This window comes from Furipterus horrens, unplaced genomic scaffold (genome assembly GCF_987537825.1).
Source record: "Furipterus horrens unplaced genomic scaffold, mFurHor1.1.pri manual_scaffold_10, whole genome shotgun sequence".
In the NCBI taxonomy this organism is placed as follows: Eukaryota; Metazoa; Chordata; class Mammalia; order Chiroptera; family Furipteridae; genus Furipterus; species Furipterus horrens.
The window spans coordinates 78,600,693-78,614,429 of NW_028327180.1; positions in this window are offsets into that span (position 1 = coordinate 78,600,693).

Sequence of the window (13,737 nt, forward strand, 5' to 3'; positions counted from 1 at the left end):
ATATTTAACCAATTGCATTGAGAATAGATTGCTCCAATTCCATCAAGGATGATTTGAATATTAAAATTAGTGTATTCTCTAGCTGTTGTGCAAATCAGTTACTAGAGTCCCTTCAACAGTGATGTGAGGTAGGAGGCAGGGGAGGACTGAAGAGTCCTGGAAGGAGCCACCAGTGAGCTAACCCAAGGTCATTTCTTAACATAACTTTTGGGTGCAGTAATTTGGCTTCTCTATTTCACTTTGTTTCCTTCCAAGCGAAAATAAAAGCTTCCCCTGCTTAAGAAGCCTCAGTAGCACCATGGGAAAGTAGGAAATAACTTAGCCTGTTGGTTTATTCTGCCAGATATTTTTCAAGTCCTCACTTCTGATGTCCTGACTACACAGAACTAAGCCTTATTGAAAGTAACTGCCTCCTGTTGATGGTATGTCCCTTCAGTTCAAGTATTATTTCCTAGTATCTGTTGTGTTACTTGAGAAGTTAACGCTCTGTCTCATAAATTGGTATAAAGGAAAAAGCTTACTGGTTTCTCTCGAGGGGGAGCATACTTTCTGGTATAAAATATCTTGCTCCAGAATTCTCATTCTGGCTCTGACCCTGGGATCAAAGAAACAAAGTCACTTTGTGGACCATGTCTAAACTGTGGATGTTTTCCCAAAGATGTAAGATTCGTGTGGCCTGAACCCCTAGGAAAAAAGCTGCATTTAGCCAGGGACGCAGGCCTGCAGAGTCCCCAGCCAGTGGCCATACTCCAGCTCAGGGACTCCTCAGAGCGCTCACAGCGAGTCCCCGCCCGCTTCGGGAGGACAGGGAGGGGCAGAGGCCCCGGGGGAAAACGTGCTCTGCTTGTGCCGGTGCCGTGGATGAGCGCGCCTGGGGCGAATTTTGCAGGTAGATCTAGTCCTATCGGGGATACAGAGTAATTTGTATCTCCCCTGTAAGGTGTGAAAACCTAATTGTTAACTCTTGTATACAAGCTAAGGTTCAGCTCCATAGAGATCAGGCGCTGTCCAAAAGATGTTTTAAAATCTTAATTACAAAACTAAAAATACAAAGTCTTAGCCCACTTGTATATTTCTAAAGAGATTCTTAATCCCACACCTATTTCAGTGACTGCTGTTAATTATACTTTTGGGTAACTGGTTCAGCTGATAAATTCCAGTTTGTCTTTATCTCAGTGAATTTTTAGAATGGAGAGTCTAGCATTTTTTAAATTGGGGAATAGACATTTCCTAAAGCACAGTCGTCCCCCTGTATACCACGGAGGTAAGTTCCAGGACCACCGGGGGGGGGGGGGGGCGCTGAGGCCGCAGACAGTATTGAGAAAGCACTTTATGGCTCCTCTTGGGCGTGTCTGAATGCCCGCACCGCAGCCCTTGTGCTTTGCGGCCATTGTGAAGTAAAACAGGTGACCGGAACTCGAGCGGAGCGGAGACACCGAACGAAGGGATGGTTCGTGACCAGGGCAGAACAGGCGGGCGGTGTCAGACTTCATGTGACTTCATTCAGAATGGCACCGAACTGAACATTGTGACCCTTTTATTTTTGGAATTTTCTATACAGTATAATATTTTTAGATCATGGCTGACTGCAGGTAACTGAAACCTCAGAAGGTGAAACCGTGGATAAGACAGGGGATGACTGTATATGGAAAACTATTCTTTACCATGGTTTAGTTAACCCAGTATCTCTGAGTGCCAAAGATGTATGATTCAGATGTTGCCTGCAGAGATCTCAATTTTAGTCATGTGTGCCTGTGTACATAAACAAATTTACTGTGGTTTACAACATATAAGCAGAACATTGTTTCTCTTCCGTAGTTTTTAGCTGGCTCACATGTCTCTCTCTATAGTGCTTTCCAGTACATAAGCTCCTTGTAAATCATTAAAATAGGGTTATAGCTGTGATAATAGTGTTTCTTGCCTTCTGCAAAATGATTTGATCAACAACATTCAAAATACAGCATTTTCCCAAGTTCCACCATTAAAAACTATACCTTTATATCAGTGTTTCTCTCTCTCTCTCTCTCAAATCAATAAACAACTGGTGAGGATTAAAAAAAAAAAAACAGTATACTTCTTTGTTGACATAATTTGAGAGATTCAGGAGAAAGTTTCACATTTTGTAAAAGTGTATTTGATGTGTGACTCAATGTGGCATTTCAGTCTTGTTAGTCACTTACATGACTGAAGTTGGTAAGGATTTATTGCAAAATGAATTTTGACCATAGTACTCTGATAGTAGCTAATATAAAGGAAAGTCTCTCAAAAAATTGTGTTCATTTTCCTTAGAGGATGATGTTTGGATCATTTGAAACATATGTAAAAGTTGGTGATGCTTCAAAAAAAATGTCCAAGAAAGCATGAAAAATAAATTAATAGGAAATTAAAGGTTTTCTATAAACCTTTGATATTTTGCTCTAAGAATGGATTCAGAAAACAATATGTCTTCAATGAAGGACTAAATTCTCAAAGCTACATGTTGATGCTTCCGGTTATTTCCATCACTGCCCTTCTTTTGAAATGCAGATTAGTACTTTGTAACCAAATGATGAAAAAGAAAAACAAGTTCTTGTAATAGGGGACTGTGCCTCTGTGTGAAGTGAGTGGGATTTTGTTAAACCAGGGTTCTAGTCCTGAACCCTCACACACATCCCTACCCCACACCTGGACAAAAAGACCCCCGAGTATGAGGGAACTTACGGTCTATCAGAGATGCAGTTCTGAACCAACTAATTTTTGTCCTCATAATTTAGAACCTTGAATAGCTAATATATGTAATACCACTGATTGATTGTTCAGGGCTTTGACCACACTTCTCAACAGAATCCAAAGAAATCAGTAAAGTAAGCAAACTTATGCAAAGTCCACTTTGTTTCATGAGGGTTCTCACCCCAAATAGATTTTAGGGCAGAAATGGGAAAGGCTTTTGTGTGATTTTTCACAGAATTGTTTTTGGAAAAGCTGCACTAGCGTGGATGGATTCTTCAGCATGTATTTCAGGTAGGGGAGGGGGGAATTAGGTTTCATGTTAGTTTAAAAAGTTTGGAGGTAAGCGCTGGCTGGTGTGGAACAGTTGGTTGGAGGGTTGTCCTGTGAACTTAAAGACTACAGGTTCGATTCCCAGTCAGGGCACATGCTGAGCTGTGGGTTCATCCCCAGTCAGGGTGGGTTTAAGAGGCAACCAATGTTTCTCTCATCTCTCTAAAAATCAATGACCATGTCCTCAGGCAAGGACAAAAAAAATTCCTTTGGAGGTAAAAAAAAATGTGTATGAAAAATGGGGGGAGAGTAAAAGGCATTGACAGTTCTACAGTGTTTGACATACAAGTTGTGTTTGGAATTGTTTATAAGGATTCACATCAGAATGGCCAACTCTACATGGGTTTCTGTATTGCTTGGTGCTGCTCCTAACCTGGACTCCATCAGCTGCTGCCAGTGCTCAGGGCAGACGTAATCCAGTGACTTTGTAAGTGATCCAGGTGTTTTCCACGTGAGGCCTCCAGTATTTGGCTAAATGCAGAGTATGCTGAAGTGGTGAGGTTGTGATTCATTTTTCATCATTAACCTTGTTTGCACTTTGTACACTGCTTGCACTAGCATCTTAGTGTAAATTTTAACAGTTGTTTTACAGTATATACATATTGTTAAGCATAATTTATATAAAGATGTTTCTGTTTACCTTTACGTATTTTACAAAGAACTATCAATACAATAGATGGTAAATGTTCTTGGATTGTGTTTGTATGTTATTTTTATTATGTTCTATTATCGCTTCGCCCCCTATGAATTTGACTCAAAATAAAACACTAACCTGGTCTTTGAAAATCCGTAGTATCAAGTTCCCTTTTAATCATCCAATTGTAATTTTCATTTTACTCATTCAACTTTGAAATGGTGAAAATAATAGCACTTTCCCTTTGTACAAGGATTCCAAGGAAACTTTGCTTAAGCACTGAGGCTTAGTACTGACCACAACTATGGGCAGAAGGAAGTAGGACTTCCGCAATGCTGACTCTGTTGAAATGTGAAAACTAAGGCAACCAGTTGGATTTATCTACATGAAGGTTCCATAGCTTTAGTATGCAGCAGAATCTCCTGGGAAGCTTTAACACACACACATACACACACACACATGGAAAAAACACCACTGAAGACTGTGATTCGGGAGATGTGGGGTGGAGGTGGAGGGCAGGGATCTGAATCTGTAACAAGCTGCTCAGGTTTTCTGGTGCCAGTGTGACTTTTTTTCATTTAGGAGAAGCAGCAATATAACAATACTAAATTCTAACAACACTAAATGAGCATTAGCCAATCAGTGAAGAAAAAAAACATTTTGGTGGTGATTATCAAAAACTACTTTTGAGACTTAAATGCAAAATATAAAACCTTTCTACAGCCATCTCTTTAGCCCTCCCACTAACCATGTGCAGAATGACAACAAGCTTTGTGCCCGCTCTTCTAATATAACCAATCGTTCTGTTAGTTCTGTTACAGTTGGGTCCATCAAATAGAGGTTTACCTGTGGACTCTGGTTATTTGTTGAATTGAAACTAAGTAGATAGAAATAGTAATTGTGTTGAAGGGACAAATGCTAAGAAAATAAAGTCCAATTTATTTAGCTCATTTTCTTGAATTTAGCTCCATAATCATCAGCTAGACTCTGATACTTGTCCCAAAGATACCAGTAATGCAAGTGACAGCCCACAGCCCAGTGTGAAAAGCACCTTGTTGGAAACAGGGAAACTTCCTAGGAAACGGTGTACATGTGGCCACCATCCTCTTTGAAAGATAAGAACAACATCTTAGAAACCTGATGATTAAAGACAGAAGGCCTCAAACAAAACAAAGATCCTAAAACAAGGTCCTGGTTTTGCCACACCTCTTACACAGGGTTCTGCTGGGGATTCAGTTAATTGGCAAGGGTCAGGGCCTCTGTTTACCAAGCCTCTTATCTCAATTTATTTAAAATTAGACACCAAGTCTGTTATTTAGTAAACAAAATAAGCCTTGCTTTGGAACATGGAATTTGATTTGGGACATTGTGGCAAACAATTGAAGATGTTTATTAAAAGCACTCAGACTTCAGAGATGGCAACGTGCTACTGCAGACAAGCTGATAATGTTGCAAGAAGGACAGAAGCGCTTTCTCCCCTGACCGCAGTGAAAGGGCTTGGGTTAAGGGGTAATGCATTCCTCCCATCAAAGAGCAAAAGGGGGAAGAACTCTTTGAAGGTGAGGTGCAGATGGACAGGGAGAAACACAGGGTCAAACCGGAAATTTTTCTTTACTGCTTTCTCGAGCTAAAAGGAACTAATGTGAAATTCAACAGTGGAATTGTAGTCCCATTTCATCCGGAATTAGCAAAATCCCAGACACTAGAGAGATCACAAATAATTATCAAGCACCATTTTTAGAGTTCTCTCCTAGGAAGGGCAAGGGTTTGGTTGAAGTCTTTAGACCCACCTGGTGGTTGGCAAGCCACCCTGACTGACTGCAGTCTGGAGAGAGGCAAGCTGATGCTTCTCCATCTCAGGGACTTCGCTTTTGAGACCTGCATGGCCAAGAGCCCCTCTTTGAGTAAGGGACAGGCCAGGAGAGCTCTAGCCCTGTTCTGGTGGCAGCTGGTTTGTAAGGGGGGCTCCATTGCAGCGACCCAGCTCTGATGGCGCCTGTAATGCAGTTTGCTTTCCCAACAGCCGGGCAGCAGACGACAGGGGCAGGAAGCTATTCAGGGAATAGTCTGCATTTTTCTCCACCCTGGCTTCTGTTTGGGGGCAGGCTCAGAATCATCGGTCCTCTGGCCGTCAGGTGGCAGTGGCCCCTTTGGGATTCTCTGGGCCTCAAGCTGCATTCTTCCTCGGAGAAGAAGAGCCTCGAGGCTTCCAAGTACCTGACGACTCTGCCCACCCCTGCAGCGCCAGTGCTGGGCTGCGCAAAACGGGGGATAGGGTCCCTCCCTACTCACTAGGCTCTCTCTCTATTTCTCTCTCACACACAAAGCCCTGCCCTCACAGGAGACCATTCATTACCACCAAGCCTTTACTGAGGATTCCGCTTGGGGGCACTTGGCCTCACTTTCTGCCTGCCTTTCCTTCACTCAGCAGACATTTCCTCAACACCGGTCTGCAAGGGGCTAGCATCACCTAATGAAACATGGGCAGAGATCTGCTGAAGGCACTGGGGAAGGCAGAAAGCAAAGGCCCCCAAACTCTCGAGGCAGTTTCTAGAAAGGGGACATCAGAGTCGAATCTTAAAGGAGTACCAACTGGTTAAGTGGAGAAGGGGCGTGAGAGGCATCCCAGGGGGCTACAAAGCAGAGACCCAGGCCTGGCAGAGGAGGGCTCAGTGTGATCTCAGCTGGTGGAGCTCGGTGCCCATGGAGACCATGTACAGAGAATGGCAAGAAGAGGCACAAGTAGAGGGGACCCCCCGCGGAGCATGAGGCCTGAGGTGGGGAGAAGCAGGAGAGCAGGGCTGCCTGCCCCCCCCCCGACACTTCAACCTGTTTCCCACACAGACTCCCAAACCAGCATTTTATGACGCACTGCCATGTTTTCCAAGGCAAGGATGGCCTGCTCGTGGGGCACTGTCAGGATGAGGGCCTGCAGTTTGAAGGTGGGACCCTCTGGACTGACGTGTGTTCTTCTCAAAATGCCACCGTGACCATTGAGCATATGCCTCAGAAAGTATGGTACAGACGAAGGGAATGACGAACAAAAACCCACAAAAAAACTGAGATGTCCTAAATTAAATTTCAGCAAGGCCACAGGTTAGAAGGAAGAGACAAAGAGAGCTTAATCCGTCAACAACTGCAGGGCAAAACCAGCAGAAGACTGCTCCCATTCCTGCGTGTGTGTGGTGACTTGGAATGACCTTCCCGGAGGCTAGTCTGTGATTACCTAAAAGAGAGCACCGAGCAGCCAACCAGGAGGAGCCGCACGCCACCAGGCGCCCCCACCAACCTTGCTGCCAGCAGCCCATCCTGAAGGGCAAACACTTCCTCTGTAGGGCCCTGCACCCGTCCCAGAACTCACCCTGCTTCACCTCCCACCCCCTTTATCTGTAGCCAGTTCCTTCAAACAACTTACATCTTTCACTCTCAGACTTGGTGTGGAACGGAGCCCCTCATCCGCGCGATGGCCGCCATGTGGTGTCCGCCCGGCCCTGCGGCCAGCAGGTCGTGCTGTGTGCCCCAGGACTGGGTTCACTTTCTGGCTAGCATATGCCTTAATAAACCTTTTTTTTTGCAGGAAAGCTTTCAGCTGGGAAGGCCTTTTCTTTGTTAACAGGAAAGATTCTGGTTTGGGTTAAAACGAAAACACATGCTGAAGCTATTGAAACAGCCGCTATTGCCAACCTTCAGGTCACCTGGCTGAGGCCGCGTTTGGGGCTCTCTGCAGGTACGATGGGACAGAGGGGCACTGAGACATCACCTGTCCCCTTTTTGACCCTTTTCTCCACAAACCTCTGACCTGGGACTGGCTGCCTGCACAGTGTGGGGACCTGGTGATCCCATCCAGCAAGCAGTGGAAAGGTAGTGGAAATCGAGGACTCTAAACTCCTAGGAAAGTACTGAACTTGAAAAGAAAGTCACGTGAGTGGGGAATTCTAACTCATCAAAGAGCCCCGAGTGGATTGGGCTTGATCTCTGTGGCTCCAGGGGCTCAGGACGACAATGAATAAAAACAAGTTTCAAGGGAGAACTGCAGTTAAATTTAAGGAAGATTTTTCTTTTCTTTTTTCTTTTTCTTTTTTTAACACAGATGGCATAGCACTAGGTTGCTTTAAAAATGACAGGTTCTCTGTCACTAGAATTCAGAGGCTCTCTTAGAGAAGGTAATTAGTTGGGCACAAGCTTTCCTGCCTCCCCCAACCCTGAGGGCCCAGGATTGATGGCCCAGGCTGGGGCCAGCCCCGTGCCCTTTCTTGACTAGAAGGAAATGCTCCCGGAGGGGAGGGGCATCCCTGAGGTTTGAGCATCTCCTCTGACTCCTGAGCCACTGCTCTCCCTTTGACTTGAGCCCATTTGTGAGTCTTACATGGGATGAGGCAGCAGTCAGATCCGCCCCCGCACCTCCTTGCCAGGTCTCCTAGGCTTACTTCTGTAAACCAACGGGCATGAGTGTTACAGCTGGCATGTGGAAGCAAGGCTTTGTATACCAAGCACCTGTCACCAGAATCAGGCGCTCACCCAGAGCCCCAAAATAGCAGTTCAGCACATCTACCAGGAGGCCTGCTTTTGCTGGGTCACTCTTCCCCCTTGGCTTCTGCTGCAAATCCTGGCTGCTCTTCTGTTTTATGTTGATCACATTCAATCCCTAGCAATGGAACATTCCTTCTTTGCAAAACGGGGTAGGGGGGTGGGGACAGGAGAGATGTGTTCTTCAGCCACCTCCAGGATCTTGGGTGACAAGGTTGCAGGTGTCCAGGATAGCCACAAGCAGCCCCGAATGCGGGAAGGTGAGGGTTTCTCAGGCCCAGGCAGCTGACTGTTAGAGGCAGCATGTGAGCTGCTTCCCCGGCTGAGCACCAGCTGTTTACAGCCAGGGCAGGAAGGCACACAGAACCTGTAAACAACAGGGCTATGCGGGCTCGGGTTCCAGGAAATGAAGGTACATGCACAGGCTCCTCTGGCCTCCTGCCTCGGGTCAGCTGCCTCACTAACCCTCTGCTTCCCCCAGCCTCTGACACCTCCCCTGGCTCCTCACCTTGCCCACCTCACACCCCTGCCCACTCAGCGCCTTCAGCCATCCTGCATGGTGGACCCAGCAGGAACTCCCATCCTCATTTAACAAGTGAGGAAACTGAGGCCCAGAAAGGGCCAGAACACAGGCCACGAATTCCCCATTATTACCCCAAGGTCCTCAGGACTGCATTTCTAGCCATTTTCTCCTTCATGATGCATTCATGGATAAAGTCTCTACACCTGCGTGGCTGCACGGAGCTAATGTTAGCTGAGAGTGGGAGGGGAGTGAGGGGACTGCCCACTGAACACGAACACCTAGGCGCAGGGTGAGCCCACCTAGAATTGCTGTTACAGGGGACACAGAGGCCTCCAGCCCTACCAGTGAGGCCTGGGCCCCAGCTCCAACCTTGCAGGAGAGATGCCTCACTTTTCTTCCAGTGCCTCAGGCCCTGCTTCATGCTTAACCCTGTCACTGTCCCAACCAGGCTTCAAACCCTGTCCAATGAGCATACCCAAGGCTACCACGATGTGCCTACTGCCCCCTTCACCTGGTGACAGATGAATCAGCAGCCAATGGCATTCTGATTAGGTGCTGAGTCTTCCTCCTCCTCTCCCTCTGCCGAAATCCAGTCTGGGGCTCACCTAGCCAGTCTGCCAACCACCCACTGGACCTTAACTTACAGGCTCTCACTTGACCCTCACTGACTGCATCCTCTGACCATGGACCCTCCTCCCAGTACCTGGACTTTAGAGATCCCAGTATCCCCAACCTCTTCTCCCATTGTCCAGATGGGAAAACGGAGGTACATTAAATCAGTGGCAGAGAGGAGAGTTGAACCTTGGTCTCCTCACTCCTGGGTCAGCTATATTTCTCGACAGCACTGTGTAAAAAGCCTTGGGGAGGGGAATAGCAATAATCAAAGGAAGCTGGAATGTTAGAGTTGGGGATCTAAGGGAGTCATGGGAGCCCCAGGAAAGGCAGAGGCCCAACAGATGAACTCTTTTTTCTTTTTAATGTTTTACAGTAGCATCTTTTGCTTAATATTAAGTTTGTTGTTGCAACAAAGCAGTTGTATGTTATTGAATGTAGCAGGATTGTTGTGTTTCTTTTTCTCCAGTATAGTATTTATTTTTTTAATGGCAGAAAAAAAAAATTTACCCTCCCAACAATTTCCAGGTGCACAGCACGGTACTGTCAACAACCACACTACTGTGCCCAGACCCCCAGCACCCACACCTGCCTTGGCACCCATGGGTAACTCACACCGCCTCCACCCAACCCCTGCGGAGGCAGGAGATAGTCAGGAGGCAGGAAAACCTGGAGGCACCCCAGGACTAAGACAAAGGACATTGATCCAGAACAGAAGCCCTGTTCTAAGACCAGTTCCTCAGGAAGGAGGAAGCTCCAGAGGCGCCCCAGGCTAAGACAAAGGACATCCATACTGGACAGAAGCCCTGTTCTAAGACCAGTTTTTCCCCCTTTCTGGAAAAGCGCTAAATCATGATGAATCATGACTGCAGAAGATGCTACATGACCCCTGCCTCATTATAATAAATTAGCGTTGTGGGACCCTTTGCCCAGTGGCCAATCAAGGAAAATCATGGGAGACCACCTGTGCAGTACCTTAAAAGTAATATAAGTACTTGTTCATGTGCAATAAAAGCCTGCCAAAACTAGCCAGGAAGTATCGGCCCTCTAAGGATAGAATCCCTCCAGCCCCTGAGGCCAGTCTTTGCATGGAGTTGGCCCGCTCCCTTGTTCTGTGGAGTGCACTAATGCTTAATAGATCTACTCTCTCTCTCTTTCTGCTATAAACTGTGTGTTCGGTTCAGTTCCTGGTCCACGATCACCAAGAACCTGGTTACCTGTGCCCACCTGCGACATTGCCAATCACCACTCTACTTCCTGTGTCTGAGTTGCATACATCATAGGAACTTTAGATAACTCAGGTAAGTGGAATTGTGCAGAATGTGTCTTCTTGTGACTGGCTGATTTCACTTAGCATAGTGGGTTCAGTGGTCATTCACATTGCAGCATGTATCAGAATCTCCCTCCTTTTCAAGACTGAACACCGTTCTATTGTCTGTATCTACCACATTTTCTTTATCCATTGATCTATCAGTGAATACTTGGGTTGCTGCCACCTCTTGACTATAGTGAATAGTGCTGTAACCAACGTGAATGCTTTCAGATGCCGACCAGAGTCAGCAAATAAAGAGGCTGGGGCCTCAAGAGCTGTAGGGAGCTGGGTCCCTTCCAGGACATGTCTGAGTTCTGCTGAGCCCTGCGTTGGGAAGTGAGATGCGGTGGGTGCTGTAGCAGTAAGACAGGTGCGGGCTGGGCCCTGCCTGTGCTGGCCACGGGCAGCAGCCCTTTACACTGCTCTCGCACTGCAGGGGTGAGCGTTCTGGGGCTGTGGGAACAGTCTTGGATCGGGTCTAGTTTATACACGACGGTGAATCCCATGCCAGCACCAACCCTCTGGCAGGACACAGTGTCGTGGAGGACATAAGGCCTCCCGCTGGATTGCCAGGAAAAATACAGGATGTGGTATTTGGAACATACTTGTATGAAGCATTCTTCGCTGTTTGTCTGAAATTCTAATTTCACTGTATGTCCTGTACTTTTATTTGCTAAATCAGGCAACCCTACTGTCTAGCCCACTGAAGGTCTCCCTGACAAGCCAGCACCAGGGCCTCTGCTTCCTGATCCAGGTTCCTGCAGAATGGATGATGTGGATTGCTTCTGAACTCCTGGCTGGCTAGGAGCAGTGGGGGTGGAGCAGCCCCCTGCTCCATTCAGCTCACCCCTTAAGTCATATGCTTGACTAATCCCTCCTCCTTTCCTCTCTCCCTTTGACTCCTGGGAATGAGTCTGCCTGAGCCCCAAAAAGCTGCCCTAAAATTCGTATTTTAAAATTATTTATTTATTTATTTTTAGAAAGAGGGGAAGGGAGGGAGAAAGAGAGGGAGAAAAAAATGATGTGTGAGAGTTACATTGATCAGTTGCCTCTCACACACACTCCCAACCACGGACCTAGCCTGCAATCAGGCATTATGCCCTGACCAGGAATCAAACTGACAACCTTTCATTTTGCAGGACGACGCTCAACCCACTGAGCCACACCAGCCAGGGCTAAAATTCATATTTAAAAAAAAAATTATTGATTGATTTGAGAGAGAGAGAGAGAGAGAGAGAGAGAAACACCAATTTGTTGATTTTTTTTTTTTTTTTGATTGGGCAATAACAGCTGGTGATCAGGAAGCCTCATGTGCCTCTGCCTGAGTCATCGGGATGAAGAGCAGTAGCTGGGCAGACACCCATAGGGGCAGCGGGGGGCTGGCTCAGCTCTCATAGTGCAAGGAGTTGGCCCCCTTAAGAGCCTGGCCAGGTGAGGCTGAAGCGTGGGGGTCTCCTGTGAAGGGGAGGCAACTGTGAGACTACTGAGAGCGAACTGCATTCCCGCTGGGCCTCAGTCCTGAGACTTCTCCAAGAGAAGGAAGGGGCGTTTGCTGCCTCCTCTGGCCACTCTGGGCACAGACACAGGTGCAATAAAGGGACCGAGGCCAACTCTGGGAGCATGGAGTGCTCCCCCTCCAACACACAGTGGACTTCCTGCCTTTCTTTGCCACTTGCAAGAAGGCAGGGCCTGGGTCTCCTTGGCCTACCCACTCACCCGGGTTGGGCACCCAGCAGGCCTCAGCCAATGCCTTCTTCTCCTGGGAGGCCTCTTGGCGGTGAGCTGCCTCCCTGTTCCTGAAACTGACAGAGAAGATTCTTCTCTGCACTGGGAGGTGCTGGAGTGCAGGGGCTGAGGGGCTGCAGTTCTGAGACAGGGGAATGCGGGGTGGCCCTGGCCCCTTGGGCCTCAGCACTTGGAGCTGGAGGCATCTCGTCTGGGCCTGGCGGGCAGCAGATGGCGCCCCAGAACCTACTTACAGGAGATTAGCGAGAACAAGGGAAGGTCATGGGGGGCAGAGGCCTCCCCGCCCCAGGCCTCACACTTGCAGCACAGTCTCAGTGAGTAATTGCATGCAGCCGTGGCATTTTCTGATTCAGGTCTGTCCCTCACACTGGCCTGGTTTCTCCACAGGTGCCTGTGGTCATTCTAGTGTCCTCAGGTACCCAGCGAGTGCTGCCCGATGGAGAGCTATTAAGTACACGGCTGTGGACCTTGAATGTGGCTAGTCTGAATTGAGATGTGCTTGAGTATAAAATATACACAGTACAAAAAAAATTAAGTATTTCATTATTTTATATTACTTACATTTTTAAGTGATATTTTGGATATAATGGATTAAATAAAATTATTAAAACTCATTTTTCCTGTACTTTTTACTCTTTAAACGTCCTGCTATGAGAATTACTTGCATTATATTTTTATTGAACATTGCTGCTCAGACCCACAGGAGTCCCACAGTTACCAGCTGGAGCCGCTGTCAGGCAAGGCCCCACGGGGGTGGGAGGGACCTTGCATCACTTTTCTGGACCACTGGGCTGGCCAGGGGAGGAGGGAGAGGCTGGGGTGCTGAGCCCAGGGCAGCTGGCCAGAGCTGCTCCAAACCCCAGCAAGGTGGGCAGCCTCCGAGAGCCCCAGGTTTACTTCCAATGCTTTTCCACATGTGGAATGATAGAACTTTGATCTAGAGGTGCCTTTGGGGACTTGCCACCTATTGCAGTGGTGAGAACATGGGGCAATTCTCTGCCTTAAAGGACTAAGTCAACAGCTCCGGAAGCTAGGTTCCCAGTTCAATCCCCTTTCCACAAAGCCTCCCCTTGGGCTCTGAGGTTTAAGACCCCTCCATACACAGCTTGACTGGTCTTCCCCTATGCCAAGCCCTCTACCAGGAATGCTTCTTATCTCTTCCTTCTACCAGCTCCCCCTGGGCAAGCAACTATTCATTCTTCAGGTCTCCATTGCCTGGGAGCTCTAAGAGGGCAGGGGCCTGGTGAATGCACAGTAGACAACCCAGCACACTGGCAGAACCACGTGTGTGGTCAAGATTCTTGTTGAATGAATGAATGAATGAATGAATGGTGGTGTTTCCTG